This window comes from Nyctereutes procyonoides, unplaced genomic scaffold, assembly GCF_905146905.1.
Source record: "Nyctereutes procyonoides isolate TBG_1078 unplaced genomic scaffold, NYPRO_anot_genome, whole genome shotgun sequence".
NCBI classification, from domain to species: domain Eukaryota; kingdom Metazoa; phylum Chordata; class Mammalia; order Carnivora; family Canidae; genus Nyctereutes; species Nyctereutes procyonoides.
The window spans coordinates 12,924,964-12,951,078 of record NW_026575037.1 but is presented as its reverse complement, the minus strand read 5'-3'; the positions used below and the strand labels follow the sequence as shown (position 1 = coordinate 12,951,078).

The window sequence follows — 26,115 nt, the reverse complement described above, 5'->3', positions numbered from 1 at the left end:
TCACATTTTGATAATTCTTGTGATATTTCAAACCTTTTCATTATTATTATATTTTAATTGCTACAGTTTTGTAATAAAACTTTAATGGATGAGGAGTTGCTTTGAATGGATGAGTAGAGATGGTAGTTTCTTGAGATGGAATCTACTGGTGAAGACGCTTTGAAGACTGTTGAAATGACAACAAAAGATTCAGAATATTACATAAACATAGTTGATAAAACTGTGGCAGAGTTTGGGAGGATTGACTCCAATTTGGAAGACATTCTTCTACAGGCAAAATACTGTCAAATAGCATCACATGCCACAGAGAAATCATTTGTGAAAGGAAGTCAGTCAGTGTGGCAAACTTCATTGTCTTATGTTAAGAATTGCCTGAGCTATTGGGCATTGGTGATTGGGTGGCCAGTCAGGGTGGATCAGGGCAGTCCCCCACTTTTCCTGGCAGCAACAATGACAAACTCCCAGGAAGGCCACCTCTTGGCACTTGTGCTCACTATTGGCCTTACCACGTCCGTGTCCCTCAAGAAGCGGCCATCACCTCCAAACCGGGGGTGGCAGTGCCTCCAAGAAATTAGTGATGAAGAATTTCTGAGATGGGCCTAACTTGCCTGATAACTACACTCAAGACACCTGGCAGTGAAAGCCATACAAGTAGTATCTTCATCAAATACAACCTGGAAGAACTATTAAGATGTTGAAAATCTGTTGAGTTTCCTCAACACTCTACAAATAGCTGTGCCAGGTCTGTGACGATCATGTCTAAACACAGATCCTTCAGTTTAGAGAAGACTCACCAGTTAGTGTTTTATTTTTAAAGAAGATTAACAAATGCTGGCAAGAGCATTGCAGACAAAAGATCTGAAATATTTTCCTGAATATATATTTTTTCTATTCTTGAATTCAGAATTCCATGCTTCTTTTTATCTAGGATATGGGATTGGAACTTTTTAGAAACCAAATCATTAGTGATGAAATGGTTCAGAGTAAAAGAATTGATGGAATTCTATTGACTGAACAAGAAAGAAGTGGCAAAGCAGTGGATTGAAGCTTATTCAAGAGTCTGCTGAGTATGCTCCCAGACCTTCAGGTATACAGAATTTATTTGAAGTGTAATTTTTGGAAGAAACTAATTGTTTATATGCTGCAGAAGGCCAGAGATTAATGTAAGAAAGAGAGGTTCCAGAATATCTTAACCATGTGAGTAAGCATTTAAAGAAGAAGGGAAACTGAGTAATCGTTTATTTAGACCACAGCACACACACACCACTGATTGCTTATGTGGAGAAACAGCTATTAGGAGAACATTGAACAGCAATTCTGTAGAAAGGGCTTGACCACCTTCTTGATGAGAACAGAGTGCCTGACCTCACTCAGATATACCAGCTGTTCAGCCATATGAAGCACAGGCAGCAGATTCTGCTACAGCACTGGAGCAAGTACATCAAGACTTTTGGGACAGCAACTGTTATCTGTTTTGAAAAAGACAAAGCTATGGTACAGGACTTGGTAGATTTTAAAGATCTGGTGCATCATGTGATAGAAATGTGCTTTCAGAGGAACAAAAAGTTTATCAACTTAGTGAAGGAATCCTTTGAAGCAGTTATCAAGAAGAGGCCAAATAAACCCACAGAATTGATAGCAAAGCATGTTAATTCAAAATCAAGAAAAGTAATAAAGAAGCAACAGACGAAAAGCTGAAGAGGATTCTCACATGGTCATGATAATATTCAGGTTCATTCGGGGTAAAGATTTCTTTGAAGCCTTTTATAAAAAGGATTTTGCAAAAAGACTCTTTGCTGGAAAAAGCACCTCAGTAGATGCTGAAAAATCTATGTTGTCACAACTAAAGCAGGAGAGAGGGGTACCTGGGTGGCTCAGTTGATTAAGCATCTGCCTTTGGTTCAGGTTCTGATCCTAGGGTCTTGGGATCCAGCTCCACCTCTGGCTCCCTGATCAGTGGGGATTCTGCTTCTCCCTCTCCTGCTCCCCTGCTTGTTCTCTCTCTCTCTCTCTCTCTCTCTCTCTGTCAAGTAAATGAATAAAAGTCTTTAAAATAAAGCTTGAGTGGGGTGCCTGGGTGGCTCAGTAGTTGACCATCTGCCTTTGGCTCAGGTCGTGATCCCAGGGTCCTGGGATCAAGTCCTGCATTGGGCACTTCACAGCGAGCCTGCTACTCCCTGTGCCTATGCCTCTGCCTTTCTGTGTCTCTCATGAATAGATAAATAAAATCTTTTTAAAAAAATAAAAATCAAAAAAAAAAATAAAACTAGAGCATGAGTGTGGTGCTGCTTTCACCAGCAAGCATGTTCAAGGACATGGAGCTCTCCAAGGACATCATCGTTCATTTCAAGCAGTATATGAAAAATCATAGTGACCCAGGCTCTATAGATCTAACAGTGAATAAGACTTATGATGGGATACTAGCCAACATACACACCTATGGAAATGCCTTTAACTCTAAAAATGTTAAGCTTCAGGAATTATTTGAGACATTTTATCTCAGAAAAAGCACAATGGTAGAAAACTTCAATGGCAAACTACATTGGAGAATGCTGTTTTAAAAGCTGAGTTTAAGGAAGGAAAGGATTTCCAGATGTCCCACTTCCAGATGCTGGTGCTTCTCAAAGAAGGGGGTAGGTTCAGCTTTGAAGAAATAAAAATGGGCATAGGAATAAAGGACAGTGAACTGCAAAGAACATTACAGTCTCTGGCCTGTGGCAAAGCACGAGTTCTGGTTAGAAGTCCTAAAGGGAAGGAGGTGGAAGATGGGGACATGTTCATGTTCAGGGAATTCAAACACAAGTTGTTTCAAATAACAGCCAGATCCAGATGAAGTGAAGGAAACCGGCGAAGAACAGGTCAGCACCACTGATAGAATGTTTCAGGAAAGACAATACCAGATTGACCCTGTTATTGTCAGAATAATGAAGATGAGAAAAACTGCCATAATCTTCTAGTTTCTGAATTGTATAGCCAGTGAAATTTCCAGTAAAACTTGGAGATTTGAAAAAGAGAATTGAATTTCTTATAGACAGTATATGGAGAGAGACAAAGACTATCACCACTACTACATGGCCTGATTATTGGCTAGCTGCTTTCTCTCAATGAAACACTAGAATGTATCTTCAGATCACTTAAGCATTTCTCTGCTGTTTCCAAGACTTCTGAGATTGAGCCAGCACAGACTTGGATTAGAAAGAAAAAGCGAGGATTCTTGGATCACCCTCCACAAAGCTTAAGGGTTTGCAAATGGCATATGTGTCTTTCCCCCCAGTTCTTCCTCTTGTTCTTCTTGTTGTTTGAATTTTGTTGCTCTGTGCAGAATGACTTTGAGATTGGACAAGAAGATATTGGTTAAAAGAGGTTCCTTTGTAAGGTGTTGCTCTTTGGCAGAAAGCTGAACGTTTGGTTTGGTGTCTGTGTGTGCTCAACGAGTGCATAGTTAAGATGACCCTTCCTGCTGCCTTCATGGGCTGCAGAGATGACTGGTGTATTCCTGAAGGCAGGCACTCTTAGTTGATGGACATTTGATTTAGAAACAAGATCCCTTTGTTGGCAAGCCTTAGGAAGAAACAGTGTCAGGAGCTGGCGAATCAATTATGAAACGTAAATATTGGCATCTGTTTGTTTCCTTTATGTTCCATACATTTTAAACTGTGATGACTAACTTTTTAGAGCAAGATTTCTCAGTGAGACCTCTCATGTGTGCCAAGACGACACCAGGTTTGGTGTGCTTGCTGTGGTGAACCCATGAGCATCTTTGTTCTATTTCTGCTGAGTTGTCTGGATTTTCTGGTTAGGAGTTTTGGGGATAGTGTGCTTGTGTTTACTCTTCTAAGAGTGATCCTAGTAGCCCCTGTTTTTGGCATTGGGGTATCTGCTGTTTAATTTCTTTTCGTTGCAGTATTTGTACCATTGCTCTAATAAAGTTTGGTTGTTTTTATAGACATACCATTGTTCTTTGTGCTATAACCACTGTAAAGAGTTTTATAGAAGAGTTAAAGTCTTGATATCGTGAAGCAGAGGTTATTTTTGTTAAAAGATTAAAAGGATTCTGTTGCCACCTGGTTTCATGTTTTGTGTATATACAGGTGAGGTTGAGCAGAGGACAATAATATTAGTACCATCACTGTAACAAAGATACTTTTCTAAGTAACATGTAAAAGTACTTTATATTTTTCATAGTAGTGTGCTTCATTTTGATTAAAAGCTACCAAAGGAATTTTATTCATGGTATAAATGTTTAAAGCAGCATTTTCTGGGATATTCCAAGTTTATTTAATTTGATTTTGTGCTGAATTACTAAAAAGTTTCTCCCTTTTAGAAACGTGTACTTAAAATAGGTCATTTTGGGGGTTTCCATGTGAAAATCCTCCTAATTTAAGTATTGTCATTATTTTTATGTTTGTAAATTTATATTTGTGAGTTCTATAATATGTGGCCTATAAATTGACCAAATGGATTTCTACTTAAATTTTATGTTCACGGGATCCCTGGGTGGCGCAGTGGTTTGGTGCCTGCCTTTGGCCCGGGGCGCAATCCTGGAGACCCCGGATCGAGTCCCATATCGGGCTCCCGGTGCATGGAGCCTGCTTCTCCCTCTGCCTGTGTCTCTGCCTCTCTCTCTCTCTCTGTGACTATCATAAAATAAAAATAAAATTAAAAAAAATTTTATGTTCACTAACTCTAGGGATTGTTAATATTGTAATTTAATGTAAACTTACTCTGAATAAAGTTAATTTAATTGACCTTAAAAAAATAGAATTGCCTGAGCCACCCAGCCTTCACCACCTACCACCCTCATCAGTCAGCAGCCATCAACATTGAGGTTAAGATCTTCTAACAGCAAAAAGATACCACTTGCTGAAAGCTCAGCTGATGTTTAAATTTTTTTAGCATATAAAATATGTTAATTAACCATCATACATTAGTTTTTTAAGGTGTTATGCTGTTACACTTAACAGACTACAGTATACTATAAACATAACTTTTATATGCACTGGGACCAAAACATTTATTTGACTTGCTTTTTTGCAATATTCATTTTATTGCAGTGGTCTGAAACAGAACCCTCAATATCTCCAAGATGTACATGTATTATCTAATTCAGCAAAGAGGTTGCTTATATCAGTTGATGAACAAACGAGGCTATGACATATATCATTGTTATTTCATTTTGCTTTTATTGTTTAATGTAAGTGAAAATATTAAATAACATTAAGATTAGAATTACATTTATCTCTTGCAACTCTAGGTTGGCTTCTCAGGAGTTTGGCAAAATCAGTAGAACATTCTGTGAGAATTAGTTGGCTCTGAGAAGTTTACAATAAAGAGTATTGTATATTTTCTTAAAAATTTTAAATGATATCCTACAGCCTTCAAAATTTATAATAAACATACACTTCATACACACACACACACCCTCGAGGGCTGATTGTTAAACATTTATCAGCACACCACTGTGTCTGGCACAGGACAGGCATTCATTAAATACTGCTTTCTCCTCTCCTTTCCTCCCCTTTGGCTTTTTCAAACAGAATAAAAATATCGGCCATACTTTGTGTAATCAGAGTTGATGAAAATAAAAATAACACTGGCTTTAACTTCAAGGTTATGTTATTCTTTAGTATTGTCACTTTCACCAGTATTAAAAACATATATTAGTTAAAAGGACAAATGAAGATTTGAGGGAGTATGGTTTTCTTTTGAATTCTATTGCTGGGAGCTTTTGGTTAAAAATACCAATATTCAATTGTATTTCAAAGAGCGACATTAGAAGCATAAAGAATATAGTATTTATTGACTATTGAAAAGCAACGGTGAATCATAGCACATGTCAACATTTTCTTGGAAATGTTTTCCCAAGAGTAATTAAAATTTTTGCTTTTATTTCGAAACTTTTTGTTCTTTTTCACCCTTCTGTCCCCCTTCCGGTTTAATAAGGAAATGATTTTATTTAAAAAAAAAAACATTTTAATAGTGGTTATAGCCACAGACTGATTTTCTTTCACTCCAAAGATATATTATAGATTCTTTGACAACCTTAAGTTTTCTGTCATTATGATGACTTTTCTTCCCATTTTTAGTATGGAATAAAAAAAATTTTTTTTAAAGCTCCTGTTTGACAGGTTTTCTTTTCTTGCACATTAAGAGTATATTGTAGGGGTCATATAGTCAGTCTTCTCACTTCCCACCTTCATCTATTTTAAATAAAAGCAGCTGCATTTCTGTAGTGCATAGCTGATTGCTTTCCAGCTCCCATAGGAGGACGAACTAATTGCTAAACATAGAGAAGCTGAAACACTGAGATACCTTTCTGTGTGGATTAATAGTTACTAATCAGGGAAAAGTAAGCCTTTACACGTTTTAATCCTATTACTTCCAGAAGACTAATATAGAGTAATAGTGTTTCCTCCTCACGTATGTTTGCAAATATATATAGGAAGGATTGAATTATGTCGGCATCTTTGTAGAAAACCAAGTGACCGTACATACGTGGGTCTGTTTCTGAGCGCTCTGTTGTATTCCACAGGGTTTATCCTTCCACCAGTATAATTCTTGTCTTCATTACTATAGCTTTATAGTAAGTCTTGAAATTGGACAGTCTAAATCTTCCAGCCTTTTTCATTTTCAAAATTGTTTGGCTATTCTAGGTTTATTGCATTTCCAGATAAATTTTTTAAATCTTCTCAAGTTTTGTAAAAAAGCCTGCTGGGATTTTGATTGGGATTGCATTGAATCTGTCACATATGATGAGAATTACCATGTTAACAATGTCGAACATTGTAATCCACGAACATGATGTATTTCTCCACTTAAGTCTTGCTTACTTTGTCTTTGCAACATTTTTAGTTTTCCAAGTATTTTTAGTTCTCTACACTTTTTTTCTCCACACTTTTATGTACATACCTTCCACATATTTTGCTCAGTTTATTCCTAAGTATTTCATATTTTTTATGTTATCATAGATGATAATATTTATAAATTTTATTTTCTAATCATTTGTTGCTTAGAATGTAGAAACAATTGAATTTCCTAGTTAAGTTCACTTATTAGCTCTTGTAGTGTGTTTATAGGTTTCTGAGGATATGGTACATACCCATTATGTTTGTGAATAAAAATTTTTTTCATTTCTGACTCATATGCCCATATTTTTATAATTGTTAATCCACAAGCTACAGGGCGTTTCTTATTCAATTACGTATTTTTTTGTCTAATCCTTAATAACTTCCTTAATTTGAGATCATAATGACCAAATTTTCTTACTATTAATAGAGGAACTCTTTGGTTTCGCTTTTCTAATATGGCCAGTCCTTCAAAACATGCCTTTCATATCAATACATAATAAATAATACTTGGAATGAATGTATTAGAAACTGTAAGTTTCTAATTTTTTACAGAAAACTAAAGCTATGTCTTTGAAACTTTTTTAAAGTTATGTCTTTTATATGCTACTGTTTAAAAATTTAAGACATTTTATATTAGCATATTTACTTTGTGAGCCAGGTATGATTTACTTTTAAAACAGCCAAATCTGCTGATAGTATTTTAAAATTTTGTGTGTTCTTCCATAATATTATAGTTGTCACAATGCATTACTACTGTATACATTTCCTGGGAAATTAAATGTAGGTCACTCTCAAAGGTAGAATAATTGAAATGAACCAATAGTTTAGTTTGCAGTGCAGACCCTCTTTCCTGTAAAATAGAGCAGATGGCAATAATCATTGAAATAAGTCTCATCAGCATGTGTATAATTTTAAATGTATAAGGGATGTTGAGCTCATCTTTCATATAGACTGTTGAAATTTGTTTCCATCAAGGAGGAAGGAGAAAGGAAGAGTTAATGTCTAAGGGGAATAAACATGTCGCCCATAAGTCTGGGGATATGAGCTTGGACCCTTATAAATATAGAAAGCAATATAATGATAGCATCATCTATGACACTTAGTAATGGAAAAAGAGGAAGGAGATAGTATGAGTATAGAGAAAATAAGATTGAAGCTCCAAGTGAAAGTTCAATGTTTATTGTATTAATAATTAAAATTTCCTTGCAGACTTGAATACTAACCTTGGTTGGCAGAAGGTGCACAGGGATGGAAAAGGAATTTTGGTTATAAATAAAAATAGAAGAAATGTGATAAAATAAAACATAGTAGTTAGCTTAGATAACTAAATTTTTTAAAGGATTATGTATTCTCTCTCTTTTAAATTATATGGCTAAATTTGTTCTTTTGTTATAGTTTCATCGTAGATGTTAAAATGATTTGGATATGAAAATTTACCATAAAACATTAGACAATATCAGTATGTTCCTATTTTTTGTATTTTCTGAGAGCTTCACTAATAGCACCTTTTTACCAAAAGTCTTATATACTTGATTTTTGGCATGTGGAATTTGCCTTACTTTCAGCCTCTATATGTAACTATTCCTGTCATATTTCTTTGGAGATTTTTAGGCATTTCCTCATTGCTGTACCATACACCTTGGTTAAACAACTTGATTGTGGTGAAGAGGCTTGATTGACTGTAATTTTTTATTAAGGATTAACAGATTCTAGTCTATGATCTTTCATAGACTGTGCCTCTGATATGCCTTGATTGTGCAGTAAAATTGAGCATTCTGTTATATATTTTAGAAATAAAGCAATGTCCAAATCACACGTTTTCTGGCTTGTCACTAACTCTCATCATAAACAGTATCAATGTATTTTTAAAGAATACTCAAATAACGGTAAGGTTACTGATAATGATTTTAGATAGACACATCAAATTGTAGAATTAAAAAATAATTATCTTATTATATATCAAAACATTAAGCCTTAGAAGTTAATATAAATACCATGTAATAAAGAAGTATCAGATGTCCCTTTTAATGTCCCTTTTAATTATTTAAAAACAAAAGCCCAAAGCAGTTATGTAGAAAGACCATTGTGTTAGCAGTGGAATCTGAATTTGAATCCTAACTGTACCACTTAGTTGACTTTTAGCAGATAACTTTGACCTAACTTTGCTCTGTACCAAGTGGTAATTGGCATTCTAACAATTCAAGATTCGTGTGTGCAGGCCCTAGCCCAGGACTGGCATAATGTAGACACTCAACAAATCATAATTATATCTCTTTTGAAAAAAAGTAAAACAATTAGGAAGTGCTTGTTAAGGTAATTATCTTTAAAGAGGCTGTGCTGAAAATATTAGAACTATCACTTCAGTTGCATTGCTAATAGATAATCTAAGAGGAAGACAAATTTTCCTCTTTTTTGGCAGTAATATAATCTTTATTTTATCACTTACATATCCTCTTATATTGTTACCAGTTTGACATATGTTTGTATAATTAACATGCTGTATTTTGGCTGAGGAAAGGAAATGTCTTCCACTTTTAGTATAGTCCTAGCACAGGGCTAAACATACATTCCTATATATGGTTAACAAATTGGTGAATATGTATTTTAGGTTGCACTTTTATTTCTTCAACTCTCATAACTGTTGTTCTTACAGTTCTACAGTACTGTTTCCTACCACTAAAACCCATTTGTCCTCAAACATGGAAAGCTTTTGTTAGAGCTTTTGTATTTTATATTCCCTTTGTCCTTAGATTTTTGCCAGGCTAGCTCCTTCTTGTCATTCACATCTCAATTCAAATGCCACCTCTTTACAGAGTATGTTCTCTGACTTCCATTCTAAAGTTACTCCCCCTGGCCCTGTTACAGTATCATACTATCTGGTTTCATTTTCTTCATAGCAATTATAACAATCTGAAAGTATCTTAATTTATTTATTTGTTTATCCTTCCTCCAAAATATGGGTTCCGTAAGAGTAGGGCCCTGGGCCCTAGTGTTTCTTCTACTACATAAATGCCCCCTTGTGGAATAGTTAACATCATTTATTTTGACTAATAGTGTCTTTGCTTGTGTCCAGTGTTTGTTTTATTTCTGTTGACATGTATATAAGAGCTCATTTCTCTTCTCTCTAGTTTTGTATATGTTTGAAATTTTCCACAGTATGGTGTTTTATAAAGGAAAAAGTTGATTTATATTACAGAAAAGTGCTTAATGTTATGGAACCCAAGTTTGCCCTGTATTCTTCTCCTTTTTTATATTTTAAAATAACTTTGTGGGGCACCTGGGTGGCTCAGTTGGTTAAGTGTGTACTTTTGGCTCAGGTCATGATCCCAGGGTCCTGGAATGGAGCCCCACATCAGGCTCCCTGATAAGTGGGGAGCCTGCTTCTCCCTCTTCCTCTGCCACTCCCCTTGCTTGTGCACACACACTCTCTCTCTGTCAAATAAATAAATAAAATCTTAAATAACTTTGTAACAGTGGGCTCTTAGCCCTCAAAGTTTTTCATGTCTCCTTTTTTGTTTTCTCTTCTCCCCTCCCCCTCCCTCTCCCCATTACTCCCTTACCCCCAATAATTTAGTCCAAAAGCCCAAATGCACAGTATTGGACCCGAATAGAATGAGGAAAGCACCTGTATGGGTGGCAGTGAGTCACTGCAGCCATGGAATATTGGTTACACACAGAGGATTGATCAAATAAGTAAATATGTTGAATTAATAGGAGCCAGGTTTCTTTTGGAGAAGGAAATCACAGATATGGAGTATAACACTAGAATGAACCTTATGGTGTTCGACTGGCACTGCTGGTATTACGATGAGCTCATCATTTTCAACATATATAGGTAGATGTGGTATGTGGGTATCTATACATAGATGCATTAATTCTGTGTCCTAAGAGGGACTGGGAATCAACACCCCAATAACAATGAGCACACTAAGCATTCAGATGTTAGTTTCTAAATATAATTCTACTTTAACACATATTTTGAACATGTGAGTTTGCTCCAATACAATTACTGTATTGGGGAACAGATTAGAACACAGCATGAATTTTGTGTTTATTTATGTGTGGTTTTGCCCTTAAGAAACATTAGGTGAACTCCGAATATTATACTCAGCTAAAACAGCCTCTGTAGAAAGACACAAAATGCACACATGTGCACACCTCAAACATTTACCAGTTACCATATTTTTACTATTTGTGTTATGTACCGCACCCATCCAAATCTGGTTTAAACTTTCCCTGATTTTATACAGCTAGCCCTTTGTGAATCACAGTAAGTCACAACTACAAGCCTTTAGACAACTACTTCCACAAGCTAATTTTTAGATCTTTTTGAAGGTAAAAGGCCATGTTTATTGTGGCATTTATGTATTTCTTAGCCATTTAACATATATAAAACTGTTGCTATTTTTATTAGATTCCTTTTTTTTAATGGCCCTGATAAAGATTTTGAGTTTGTGCTCCTAACTGCTTTACCCATAAGCCGTGCGATTTTTACTGAATGACTTTACATAGTTGCAGTGATTTTGAGGAACAAACGTGTATGTCACTCTATAGAACTGACTGAACCTTTCTTCACTAAAGAAACCAGAATTCTTTGAAGAAGTGGCTGATGGCAGCAGTGGTAAAAGTAGCATACGTTGAAATATGTTGTTGTGCCAGAGAGAAAGGAAATGATTGAAGAATAGTGAGGACATATCAATAGTGGCAGAGAAGCCTTAAAGAGTTCTGGCTTTCACTGGCCAAATCTAGGACATTTTAAGTATCAAAGTGAATAATGATGGTAACAAATAGAGATCTGTAAGTCTATACTGATTTAAATTTTAAAATGAGTACATTTAATTCTGATGAGGAATAGGATTTACATGGCTTCAAACTACTTCTCCACAAAATACTTAATTACAAAAGAGAGAAATGAAAATAAATGAGTAAATTTAAAATTTGATTGGGATTAGAATATTCATATTAGGGGATCCCTGGGTGGCACATCGGTTTAGTGCCTGCTTTTGGCCCAGGGCGTGATCCTGGAGACCCGGGATCGAATCCCCACGTCAGGCTCTCGGTGCATGGAGCCTGCTTCTCCCTCTGCCTGTGTCTCTGCCTCTCTCTCTCTCTGTGACTATCCTAAATAAATAAAAATTAAAAAAAAATAATATTCATATTATTGCAAATACCTGTTTCACAAAATGCTTATTAATTACAAAGAGGGAAAAGAATTAATTTATAATGGAAAAGCTACCACTTTAAGGTACAATCTTAATCAAATAATGAATTAATATTACCATTAATTGGGCAAATCTAAATCATGTGCCGTTTGATCAAATGCAATAAGAATACAGCAGCACTTCTGTGAAATTCCTGCTAAAGATGCATAACTTGAATCTAATCATGAGGAATTATCAGACAAACCCAAATGGAAGGGTATTTTATAAAACAATTGCTTGTTGTCTTTTAATGTATAAAGGTCCTAAAAGCTTAAGAAAACTAAAGATTCAGGAAAGATTGAAGAGTCTTAAAAAGGCATGATTGCTAGATGTTAAGAGGCAACCCTGGACTGGATCCTTTTAGTATAAAGCATACTATTGTAACTTTTGGAGAAACTTGGAGTCTGAAGATTAAATGATACTATGTATCAGTATTACTTTTTTGGTTTTTTGGTTACATTGTAATTATGGATGAAATGGCATTGTTTGTAGAAATATACCCTAAATTATTTGAGGGTGATGCCATCATTTACAACTTACTTTTAGATGTTTTAAGAAAATGAAAAGCTTATTTCTACTTGTATGATTTTTGTATCGTTTTTCCACATTGACAGTCAACTCTGACTCACAGTGGGTGTCCACAGAATTTAATTCAGTTAAATTCTGATATTGTGTACCTAGAATTAGCCATCAGATCCTACAAGTTTAGATGGGATCTGATGGCTAATTCTAGGCACATAGTATTAGACCACAGGCCTGGCACCACTTTAGGTGCTAGCTGTAAGTAGAGTCCCCAGCCTGACCAGCTGCAGTTCTGGGGGTTCCCATGACCCATTCCCTCTCCAGGTTCAATAATTTAATAGAATGACTCGCAGAACTCAGGAAAGTACTAAATATACTGGTTTATTATGAAGGATGCAGCTCTGGAACAGCCAAATAGAAGAAATGCATAGAGCAAGATATTGAGGGGTGGGGTGGTTGGTGCAGAACTTCCATGCTCTCTCCAAGCACGCACGTTAATATATTCACCAACCCAGAAACTATCTAAACCCAATTGATTAGGGATTTTTATGGAAGTTTCATTATATAGGTATAATTGATTAAATCACTGGCCTTTTGTGATTAAAACTCAGCCTGTAACCCCTTTCTCTTCAAAGAAGGTTGGGGAGTTGGGCTGAAAATTCTAACCCTCTAATCACTGACTTGGTAATCTTGAAGTTATCTAGGGGGCCTACCTTTCATAACCTCATTAGCTTAAACTCAGATAAGTCCTAAGGGGCCTTGTTTTGAATAACAAAAGACATTCTGATCACACAGGAAATTCCAGCAGCTTTTATGAACAACTATGCTAAGGCACCTGGGAAGACCCAATGTATATTTTTAATTATACCGCACTATTTAGCACCTTATCTGTAAGTTGAGATTGTTTTAAAAGAAAACGTTTTTAAAGGTATTCTGTCCTTTTAAAATTTAAAAATGAAATCAGCAAATTCTAGACAAAAGAGGGAATTCCTAAATTCCAATAAACAAATGAGCTTACCGTTAAGATTGGAAACTAAGATATAAACATCTGGTGAGATAACATTGATTTAAGGAAATGATTTGAGTGGGCACCCCGGGAGGCTCGGTGGTTTGGCTCCGCCTTCGGCCCGGGGCCTGATCTGGAAACCTGGGATCGAGTTCCGGGTCACGCTCCCTGCATGGAGTCTGCTTCTCCCTCTGCCTGTGTCTCTGCCTCTCTCTTCTGTCTCTCTCTCTCTCTCTCTCTGTCTCTCATGAATAAATAAATAATCTTTTAAAAAAATGATTTAAGTAATCTAATATATAAAAGAATTGTGCTAAGGAAGTAAATGAGTAACTGCTGAATTATTATCTTTTTTTTAAAGATTTTATTTATTTATTCATGAGAGAGAGAGAGAGGCAGAGAGAGGCAGAGACACAGGCAGAGGGAGAAGCAGGCTTCATGCAGGGAACCTGATGTGGGACTCTATCCCGGGTCTCCAGGATGACGCCCTGGGCTGAAGGCAGGTGCTAAACTGCTGAGCCACCCAGGGATCCCCTGAATCATTATCTTTAATTATAAAACCTGTATTGCTGAGCTTTTTAAAAGATTGAGTACCCCATCAATTAAAAGATTTCTTGTGTACAGGTACCTTTAATAAAACTTTTATTTATTCTTATAATATGAATGCTGTGTTCATTATAAAGTATACAAGAGCAGGAATTTTAAGATAAAGATGAGAGGTAAAATTAGCAATATATTTTATTTCTTTATTTTTATTTATTTTGGGTATGGAGAGAGAGAATCTTAAGCAGGCTCCACACCCAGCATGAAGCCAGATACAAGGCACAGTCTTACAACCCTGAGATCATGACCTGAGCCAAAATCAAGAGTCCGGCGCTTAGTTGACAGAGCCACCCAGTCACCCCTTCAGTGTGTTTTAAAATAATTTATTTTATGTTTATTAATAGTATTTTGAAATGACAAAAATAATACAATTTAGTAATGAGTTTGATGTTCTTTATTCAAGGGAAAGATCCATGGATTAGAGGAGTCACAGTGCTTCACAAGCAGTGGAGCATTCTTCCCAAGGGATTTTGGATAAGAGCAGGTTTTATAGAGCCTTAGAAGGGGCAACTCAGAAACAAGGTGTGATTGGTTAGAAGGGTGGGGCTTTTCTGATAAAGCTACTAGGTCGAATTTTCTAGGGTAAGGTAAGCTAGCTAAAACTGAGTTGGAGGATTGTGATTGGTGTTTGTTAGGTTTCCTTGATAGGCATTTCCCATAAATGCAGGCTGACTTAAGTTTAGATTGATGATGTGGGCAGGGCCACTAGAGTGGTCCCAGCATATGAAATAACTTTATCAGTACAAAACCATTTTTTAAAAATCAGAACAATGTGATGGAATATGCTTCATTTTTCAATTGAAGTTTAATTCATAGACCATATAGTTCACCTATTTAAAGTGTATAGTTCAGTGCTTCTTAGTATCTTCACAGAGTTATATAGCCAGTATCACAGTCAATTTCGGAACATGCTCATTACCAGCGCCTCCCCCTCAAATCTCTGTACCCATCAGCAACTATTCTTTCCTCCTTTTCATTTCCCCCAGTTGTAGACAACCACTAATCTATTTTCTGTTTCTATGGATTCACCTATTCTGGACATTTCATACTGTAAGTGCAATCATAATATGTGTTTTTTTGTGACTGTCTTCTTTCACTTATAATGTTTTCATAGTTCATTCATGTTATAACATATCAGTTTTGATTCCTTTTAATTGCCATATAATATTCTATTATATAAATATCCATATTTTACTTAGCTATGTATCAGTTGATAGACACATTGAGAATTTTTTGGCCATTATAAATAATACTGACATTAACATTTACATACAAGTTTTTATGTGCCCTTGTGTTTACTTTTCTATATAGCTAGATGTGAAATTCTGGGTCACATGGTAGCTCTGTGTTTAAACATCTGTATTAATTTACATTCTCTCAGCCATACATGAGGGTTCCATTTTCTCTATCCTTGCCACTTGTTATTTTCACATTATAGGCATCCAGTGGACATCAAATAGTTTGCCATGTGGTTTTAATTTGAATTTCTCTTCTCCTGAACCTCTTTCCATGTGCTTATTAGCCATTTATATTTTTTTTAAAAAAATAGATTTATTTATTTTAGAGAGTGCATGAGCCAGCAATAGGTGTAGGGGGAGGGGAAGGAGAGACAAGAGTGGGAGAGAAACGGAGAGAAAGAATCTCAAGCAGACTCCCCACTGAGCAGAGACCTGATGCAGGGGGCTCAATCCCAGGACCCTGAGATCATGACTTGATCTGAAATCAAGAGTCAGGACATTTAACCGACTTAGCCACCCAGACACCCCAACATTTATGTCTTTTCGAGGGTAATGTTTATCAGATCCTTTGCTAATTTTTAAATTTGGTTCTCTTTTTATTATTGAGATTTAGAGTTCTTTACGTATTCTGAATACAAGACTCATCAATCATAGCATTTTCTCCCATTTTTGTGGTTATTTTTTTATGTCGTTTGAATCAGAGAAGGTTTAATTTTAATAAAGTCTTAATTTATCAATTTTCTTCTTTCATTGTTCATTGTGCTTTCAGTGCCATATTTAAGAGGACTCTGCCTAGTCCATGCTCACAGAGATTTTTTTGTTTTTTTCCTAAGAGCAGTGTAATGTTATCTTTAACACCTATCAGTGGAATGGAACTCTGCCAAATGAATAAGATCCTTAATCCATTTTGAGTTAAATTTTGCATATGATATAAAGAAGGACTCTTACACCATTCTTCCGCATGTGGATAATCAGTTGTCCCCTTCACCATTTGTTTAAAAGATTGCTCTTTTCCTGCATTGAATTGTCTTGGCACCTTTGTTGAAAGTCAGTTAACCATTAATGTGAGGATTTATTTCTATGCTGTCTGTTGTATTCCACTGCATCTATATGTGTCTTGTTATTCAGTATTCTGTATCTTTAATTATTGTAGCTTTGTAGTAAGTTTTGAAATCAGGAGTGTGAGTTCTCAACTTTACTCTTCTTTTTCAAGAATATTTTGGCTATTCTAAGTTCCTTGTATTTCTGTAAGAATTTTAGGATCAGTTTGTCTATTTTAGTAAGGAAACTGGCTGGGATTTTGATAAGGATTATTTTGAATCTGCAGACCAATTTGGAAAGTATTTTCATACAGTATTGAGTCTTCTGATCCATGAACATGTAATAGACATTACAGTTCTATTTATTTGGATGGTCTTTAATTTCTTCCAAGTAGTGTTTTGTAATTTTTAGAGTAAAAGTTTTACACTTCTTTTGTTAAATTTATTCCTAAATATTTTATTCTTAGGATGCTTTTGTTAGTGGAATCGATTTATTAATTTCATTTGGAATACACTTAGTTTTTAATATGAATATTGAAAATACTTTTTGTAAGTTTAGCTTCTTTTGATATTTTGTTTTCCTGGCCATCATATTTGAAAAAGATATCTCGCAAAGAAAAGTAGATTTCGATGGAAGTAGTTTATGGTGTAAACTAATTCAAATTATTTATTTTTAAACTCTGTCCAGTAATTTAAAGAATTTTAAACTTGCCTACTAAATTTCCATCTTCTTTTGATATCTGCTAGTTGCTGTTACAAACCAGTAGGATTGGTTCTATCTTTAGTTTTTTCAGATGAGTTCAAAATATCCTCCATTTGGATGGTTCTCTCTGTAGGTCTATAAAATTATTTACAAATTTTTTAGTGTGCAGACAGGAGGGTGTGTGTGTGTATGTTTGTGTGTGTGTGTGTGAGGAATAACAATTTAAAAATCTCATTTCTAAATATCCTTTTTCAAAAAGCTGTCTCCATTAGTACAAACCACTTTTGTAAAGCACATGCTTTTTTCCTGATTGTTGAAATGTTATCTTTACTTTAGAAGATACAATGTTTTTTTTGTTTGTTTTTAAATTTTAATAATCTGCTATACTACTGACAGTCACTTGTTATAGAAAAGGTCAGCAAATGCAAATATGAAACTTTTTCTGGTTTTATGCTCAACAGTTTTTAAAAAGTACTTTTACATGAGATGACCAACACACTTTTGTATTCAATGAATGATTTTTTTTTTTAATTTTTTATTTATTTATGATAGTCACAGAGAGAGAGGCAGAGACACAGGCAGAGGGAGAAGCAGGCTCCATGCACCGGGAGCCCGACGTGGGACTCGATCCCGGGTCTCCAGGATCGCGCCCCGGGCCAAAGGCAGGCGCCAAACCGCTGCGCCACCCAGGGATCCCCATGATTTTTTTTTTTTTTTTTTAAGATTTGTTTATTTGAGAAAGAGCACACTCGTATGTGCTTGTGTATAAGTCGGGAGGGGGCAGAGGGACAGAGAGAATCTTAAGCAGACTCCCAGCTGAGCATAGAGCCCCACATGGGGCTTGATGTCATGACCCTGAGATCATGATCTGAGCTGAAATCAGGAGTTGGATGCTTAACCGATAATCACCCAGGTGCCTGTACAAATGATTTTTGTTGTTAACCTATTTTATTACAAACTACGATAGGGATTTCATTACACTTTCTCTACTACATTTTAAACGTATTGCTTTTTAAAAATAATTATTGACCTCAATGAGTTTGTGTAGCTTTTGGGTACTTCTGACTTCCATATCTTTATTGCAATAGCTTGCTTATGAATGCTACAGTGGAATATTTTTACAAATTCTGTTCTTCCTCTTTTGCTCACCTTAATCCTGTAATTCTTTTTGTTTCAAGTCTAAAGAAGTTGATTCATCTATTTATAAATGCTTTTTCTTGAAACATTGCTTTTATTGAGGTTATTTGCTATTAAGAATATATCTTCTCCAATATATCTTTCCTTCATGTATCACCAAAGAAATTGTTCTTGTATTTCACCATTAAATAAAATATAGCAATTTCATAAGCTGAGACATATTAGAAAATCTGTTTTATTTATTCAACCACATAGGCAACATTGTATAATTTATTCTTATTTCTTCAAGCCGTCAGCCATGTTTTTTATGTGTTTTTCAGTAGAATATAATGAAAAGCAAATGTGTTTCTGTTTCCATATATTTTCTGTGCAATGTTTTAGCATTTTTCTTTCCATGGCAGGAGGAATCCATTTCCTCACTGGTATGTGCCTTTTTGTAACTGTGAAGAAGTTACAAAAGCAGCTTCTAAACATTTTTTTAATATGCTTTCTAAAATGTTATCAAATACTTTGAGTATCTTATGACTTTAAGTCCTTGCTGACAAATTTATAAAGCCTTATCTCTGTGTTTGTGTACTTAGTTGTTAAATGCCTCTGTATCTTGATAGCTTTTTAAAAAAAGATTTATTTATTTATTTATTTATTTATTTATTTATTTATTTATTTATTTATTTATTTGAAAGGGCACATGAATGAAGGAAGGGAGGAGTAGAGGCAGAGGGAGAGACATAAGCAGACTCCATGCTGAGGCTGGAGCCTGACTTTGGGCTCAGTCCCACAACGCTGAGATCCTGACCTGAGCCAAAATCAAGAGTAAGATGCTCAACTGACTGAGCCACCCAGGCACCCCTAGCTTCATACTTTCATTAGCTAGAAAGTACACATCACAATAAATAATTAGGACAGAGTTTGTTCTTGATAATAATGGATGTAAACCCATATTTCAGAATAGCCTTATTGCTATTTTTGAATTTCATTAGTCAAATTTGTCAGGTCTAGATTAGATCATTTCTAATTTTACTATAAAGTGTGACTGATTATGATATTATATTGGGAATGAAAGTGCTGGCTCTACTCCTTTTATGTTGTTTGCTTGTGCTTACATTATTAAGATAGTCTATCCATGGCTTGGCTTTATTTTTTTGCAGTACTTTTTTGATATTTCAGTTTCTTAAATAGACATATATAGGTTGTATACAAATGCAAAATACACAGAAATGTGTATAGTGAAATTAAGTCCTCCTTCCATTGCTTTTCCCTAGCTATGAGGTTCTCTCCAAAGCATCACTACTAGAAATTTCTTAAAATTTTTCTTTTGTTTTACACAATATTTTGCTTCCTATTTTTTCTATTTAATATATTTTTAGAGACTTTTCTGTAAATATAGGGACCAACTCCCTTGTTAAAAATGCTGCATTGTATTATATTGTAAAAATTTCTTTTGTTTATTTAGTGTTAATCTTTTAGACATTTAGGTTCTTTTCAGTCTTTTGATATTACAATGCTATAATGACTATTTTACATATGTTATTTTATATTTGGTAAGTATGTCTGTAGGATAATTTTCTAGAAATTAAAATTGCTAAATTGCTATCCATACAAGTTGGGCTTTTTAAGATTGATTGATTGATTTGAGAGAGTGTGTATATGAGAGGAGGAGAGGCAGAGGGGAGAGCAAGAGGATAAGCGGATTCCCAGCTGAGTACTTAGCTCAACACAGGGTTTGATCCCAGCACCCTGAGATCATGACCTTGGTTAGCTAGAACCAAGAGTTGGATGCTCAACTGACTGAGCCACCTAGGCATCCCCATAGAAGTTTTTTATGCTCTTATCAGGAATGTATGGGTGCTGCTTTCCCTCACACTTTTATTAACATGTTATATTATCAGACTTTATCTTTGTTCAATAGATACATAAAAAATGGGTCACTGCGTTTTAATTTGCTTTCTCTTCTTGTGAGCAAAACTGAATAATCCTCATATCTTTAATACCTGCACATTTTTTTTACTCTGAATTGCCTTTTTATAACTACTACCCATTTTTTTTCTGATGGATTGTTGCTTTTTAAAAATTATCAGAGACACTCTTCGTCTATTAAGAGACGCAGGTCTTTGTTATATGAGTTATATATGCTTTTTGCCCAATTTGTGGTTAAGGTTTTGACTTGTGGTGATTCTTATGTCATCCAGAAAATGATTTTATTTTTAAGCAGTCAAATTTATAAAACTTTTCTTAGGATTTGAGACAGGGAAAACTTTTTTTTTTTTTTTTTGTATTTCCTACTAGTGCTTCTGTAATTTCACTTTTTATGGTTACTCTTTGATCTATTCAGAATTTATTTTGGTGTAAGGTGTGAGAGAGAGAGATCCAACTTTTTTTTTTCCTCATATGGTAACTTACCTTATTTGATTGAAATGGTTTTAAGAATGCTTTTAATTTGCTTATGCATTTTGTGAGAGTGATTCGACATTTTATAAAATGGTCCACAAGCCCACTTACTAAGGCACCTATTGATCTCAATGTGGACTTGAATGAAAGAGCCAGGGTTTTGTGTGTGTTTTTTGTTTTTGTTATTTAGCATAAATGTGCTTTTTTAAAAATAAATCATCTTTATGAGTGACTCTTTCTTTATATAAGTGCTGTAATGGCAATCAGGTGGCATTAACATGACATTGGTCATGTTCCTATTGTAGCTTTTTAGCATATACATCTCTAAAATGAATTTCATATCTGGGAATATCTTAGGTATTTTGAACTCTAAAATTATTTCAGTGGTATCAGAATGCTTTGTAGAGAAAGAACTTTCAAGGATGGCTAGATTTTAACTAGCCAAAGGATGTGCAGAGAGATTACATGCATATAACTGGATACCACACCTACTCAGGATAATCGATAAATAGATCCACTGCATTGGTTCAGTTCTCTTTCTACTGCTATATTGCTTCTGTCTAGGAATAGTGGAAAGAATTAGACCTTGTACAAGCACTCAGCTGGTAAGTGGCAGAGCTAGGATTTGAACCTAGACAGTCTGGCCTCCAGAACTATTTTTTGCAGTTACAGTATAGTCCATCAAATTCTAAATGATCTTTACATTTACATCAGCTTCAGCTAGTCTAATCTTATATACACTGTGCTGATTTCAGTATTCAGGTCCTTATGCAAACGATTTCCTTTATTTGTTTATATTTCTTCTATTCTCTCTGACTTCTAGATTTTTCCTAATCTTCAGAAATCCAGATCAAGTTCCATCTGATACTGCTTTCAAATATATGCCCCCTTTTCTGAACTTTTAATATGTTAATAGTATTACAGATTTTACCATTTCATCATTTTTGGGTTTTTTATGGCATTAACTTATAGTCTTCAAGGAGATAATAAACCCTTGAAATCCAAAAGAAAGTAGAAAAAAAAGAAAGAACATAAGGCCCCTGTGATACAGAGAGTTTAACTCACTGTGGTTATATAGCTGTATCATTAATATAATTGAGAATAAAATGTAAAATTTTCTGTCTACTGGTCCATGATCTTTTTCATCATGCCTTTCTGCTTCCCAGTATTTAGTAGGTTACAGTTTAATATATGTTATCTTAATATCTAGGAAGATTGCACTTATTGGTGCTGTAAACATATCCTAATGCTGTGAGATCAATGAGGTAAAAATGACTTTCCAAAAAAAACAGTATAGAGGTACATAACAGATGTTTTCTGTACAACTTGGAGCCAATGGAAAGGAATAAAATTAAAATTAGGAGGAATGAGGATAGTTTTTGGTAAATTGTATTACTTTTCTGATGTACACATCATAGTATAATATCACTAAGGAAAGGAACACTGATGCATAACAGACACGCAGTAGGCATTTGTTGGGTATGTTTCATTGTCAAATACAATTCTAGGTAAGAGATAAACTTTATTGTTTCTGGCTCAGGTTTGAGATGTGAACTTAAAAGAATGGGATATAATTTCAGAAAAATTTTAAAGAAATTGTCATTGTACTTATAAGTGAATCACTAAGTATTTCTAGCTGTTTTTTTTTTTTAAACTTTTAGTGAAATTGTAATTTGAAAATAAATTGTGGTAGATAAAGCTTACAGTGGCTTGAAGCTAAAAAAGGGAAGAAGTGATTTCAGGGGCAAAAAAAAAAATCAACAGTAGTTTTTCATTTTGTTTCCTACATTAACACGTGTATATCTTTTGCCCTTTACCTCTTATGCTGAGGTGAAAAAAATGAACCAGTGAGCAATGAACTACAAATTTATTGTTTCATAACTTACTTTAACAGAATTTTTTCATAACCTTGTTTAATATAGATTTTATGTGTTATCAAATAAATTTTCCCCCATTAATGGTGACCAAAGAGCCATGATGCTATATATATAGTTTCTGATGCTGAAGCTACAGATGCTTAAAAGGGGGGGGGGGAAGCAAATTTAAAAAACAAGTTCTCTTGTTCCTTTTCTTTCTCCTTCTGTTCATCATTTGACCAAATTCAAGTTAGAACCAACAAATTAGGTGCACCTGGATAGCTTAGTAGTTAAGGATCCAACTCTTGATTTTGGCCCAGATCATCATCTCAGGGTTGTGAGATTGGGCAGATCTCACAGATCCCTCAGATCTGTACTCAGTTGGGAGTCTGCTTAAGATTCTCTACCTATCCCTCTGCCCCTCCCCTAGCTCACGGGTGCTCTCTCAAATAAATCTTAAGGAAAAAAAAAAAAACCCTACAAATCAGTTTTTGGATTTAAGAGGAAGAAGAAAATCTTACTAATTGAGTTCCAAACACACAATTTCTCTTTGTTATTTTTCAAAAAGAAATTTTTGTGATAAGCTTTGAAATACAGCATTAAAAAATTGAATTGCTGACAGTTTTAAAGCAGTTTAAGTAGAAAAATATTAATAAGAAGGAAAAGCTCCCACCTACTCCCTTCACTCTTATTCAAATTCAGTAGGAAGTTGAATTTAGCTATCGTAGGGATGACTGCTTAGAAAATAATTGAGATTTTGTTCATTTGAATGGTAATGGGAATTGTTTTCAAGACACAATGAACTGTTAAAAGATGGATCTATTTAATCGTTTTGATAGTGTAAGAATTCTAAAAATATGTTAAATGGTAATTTTCAGTGCATTTCTCTTTGTTGCAGATTCCTATAGAATATTAATTAGGTAAAAGTTGCCTGTGGCCTCTCATTGTATATATTATTTTTAAAAACTAGTATTTGGTGATCTTTTAATGTAATAATTTCCAAATAGTGTTAGGAGATAGGGAATTAGAAGAATTGTTATGTGTCTGGCATAGTTATATTTCTCCAATTCTTTTCAGGATACATAGGCATTTGGGTTATGATAAAACTTGATTTGGGTTAATTTCTTACTTCTTAATGGTACTTCTACATTCATCAACTGTTTGAACACTGAGAAACAGGTTCTTATAGCAGTTAAAAGTTTGGGCCCAAGACCTAAGCTGTACTCCTAGCTCTGCCACTGGCTACCTTTTTGTCCATGGACAAATTTCCTAACATCTTTAGGCTTATTTTTCCATTTTAAAACTGGGAATAAAAGTATTACCTGCCCTCTGGTTGTATATGTTAAGAGAGGTAATCCACACAATTTACCAGAAAATAGTATAGAAAATAGTATATATTCAATAGTTGCTAGCTGTAATTGTATTCTTTTAAACATTTCTTAAGGCTCCCTCTTAAAACTAAATGTTCTTATATTCTTTGACTTTATCTTAAGAGTTAGACTTATTAGGGGCATCTGGGTGGCAGAGTTGGGTAAGCAAGTCTGTCTTTGGCTCTCATCATGATCCTGGGGTCCTCGAATCAGCCCTGTACAGGGCTCTCTGCTTGCAGAGCTGCTGCTGCTCCCTATCTCTCTGCCCCCATCATGTTCTCTCTCACTCTGCTCTCTCAAATAAATACATTTAAAAAAAAATCTTTTAAAAAGAGATTTATGAACAAAAACATACGAGGATAAAATTATTCTAGGATGGCTTAAAGTAGCAAAATTTTGAAAGGAATAATGTAAATTCCAAATAGTACAAAAACAAAATAAACTCCAGAACATTCACATGAAAGAATACTATGGAGCTATTAAAATCATGGTGTTAAAAGGATACATAATAACATAGGAAAGTACTCTTAACATAATGTTACATAAGATTTAAACTACTTAAAAAAAAAAACTACTTAACTCGTAGATAATGATCCCAATTCTATACAGCACGTACACATACATATCAGTTCATGGAGAAAATATGACAAAATAGTGGCTGAGATTGTTATGCATGATAGGAGTACTGATGAGTTTTCATAACAAAGGCTAATTACTCTTACCCACAGGGAACTTTAAAAAAAAAAATTCTGTTGAAACCTGGTGATTAGAGGTTTGGTCTAAAACTAAGTTTTGCTATGGAGTTTATTTAGTTTGAGTACTGTGTAAACACTGGATACTGTGTTCATGTGATCATGTCCTGTTCATAGATAGTGTTCTAGGGAGATCTGCTTCATTCATAGAAGATTCATAGGTCTGTTTCTGGACTTTTTTTTTTGCCAGAAATAAGTGGTCAGAATTATTGCTTCTGTATGAAACTCCCAAGTCCCATAATTCTATTAAACCTTTTTTGGGGGGGAATGCACGTGAATTAAGATTAAAGACAGGGCAGCCCAGGTGGCTCAGCAGTTTGGCGCCGCCTTCAGCCCAGGGCCTGATCCTGAAGACCCAGGATCGAGTCCCATGTTGGGCTCCCTGCATAGAGCCTGCTTCTCCCTCTGCCTGTGTCTCTGCCTCTCTCTGTGTGTGTATCTCTCATGAATAAATAAGTAAAATCTTTAAAAAAAAAAAAAGGATTGAAGGCATAAGTAAGATTACATTTATGTAGTTCTTTATGACTTTGAGAAGGATAGAACATGCAGAGGACTTTTGTACAATGAAATCATAATCATCAGGTATTTTACTCTGCAGGATTTATGCACACTACCCTTTAACCAAGTTAAATAGAAAATATTAAATGTGAGTCTAAGGAGCACATAAACTTTGGTATAAGAATTAAAGATTTCAGGATCCCTGTGTGGCTCAGTGGTTTACACCTGCCTTCAGCCCAAGGCGTGATCCTGGGAGTCCTGGGATTGAGTCCCACATCGGGCTCCCTTCATGGAGCCTGCTTCTCCCTCTGCCTGTGTATCTGCCTCTCTTTCTGTATCTCTCATGAATAAATAAATAAAATCTTAAAAAAAGAGAGAATTAAAGGTTTCTTATTCCACTGAATATATTCCAGCCTATTCAGGTATTTCAGATTCCTTCCTTTAGTAACTAAATACATTTATCAATGTCCTTAAGCTCTAAGTTGTTGTTTATAATGTTTCTCAGCATCTTGCCCAAATAAAAGGAGTTCTCTTTATGTGAGTAAAAATTCTACCACTAAAGATTTCAATAAGTTCAGAAAAAAGCAATGCTTTTCACTGGCTTACATTCAGTAAGTTCAGTCAACTGCAGTCTGCTTGCACTAATTTGTTCCAGGCATCCTGGAACACGAAAGACTTGCTGTTGTGTCCCCTTCCCTTGAGAAATTTTAGCATTCTGAAGCAGTAGGTCTTAATTTTCTGTAAGGGAAATAAATCATCTTAAGTATTTTAAGAAAAATACAGATGTCTCCTAGGATTTTATATCTAGTTTCAGAAGGAATTCCTTATAGTTGATCTGTGAGCTTCTACTTACAAATCCAGTTTTAAGGGTATCTTTGATTTTCTTTTGTGCCTATTTTTATGTTGTAGGAACTCTCTGAATAGTGTTTGTCCTTTTCTAAAGGAGAATTCCCACC

At 34.9% G+C, this 26,115-nt stretch overlaps 1 protein-coding gene and 1 pseudogene across 1 annotated transcript in view; both read left to right on the top strand.

Moving 5' to 3' along the window:
• Positions 1-3,080, top strand: part of LOC129505769 (cullin-4A-like) — a 30,948-nt pseudogene extending 27,868 nt beyond the window's left edge.
• The window catches only part of XPR1 (xenotropic and polytropic retrovirus receptor 1), a 228,306-nt gene that overhangs the window by 92,454 nt on the left and 109,737 nt on the right, over positions 1-26,115 (top strand). The window lies entirely within an intron of this gene.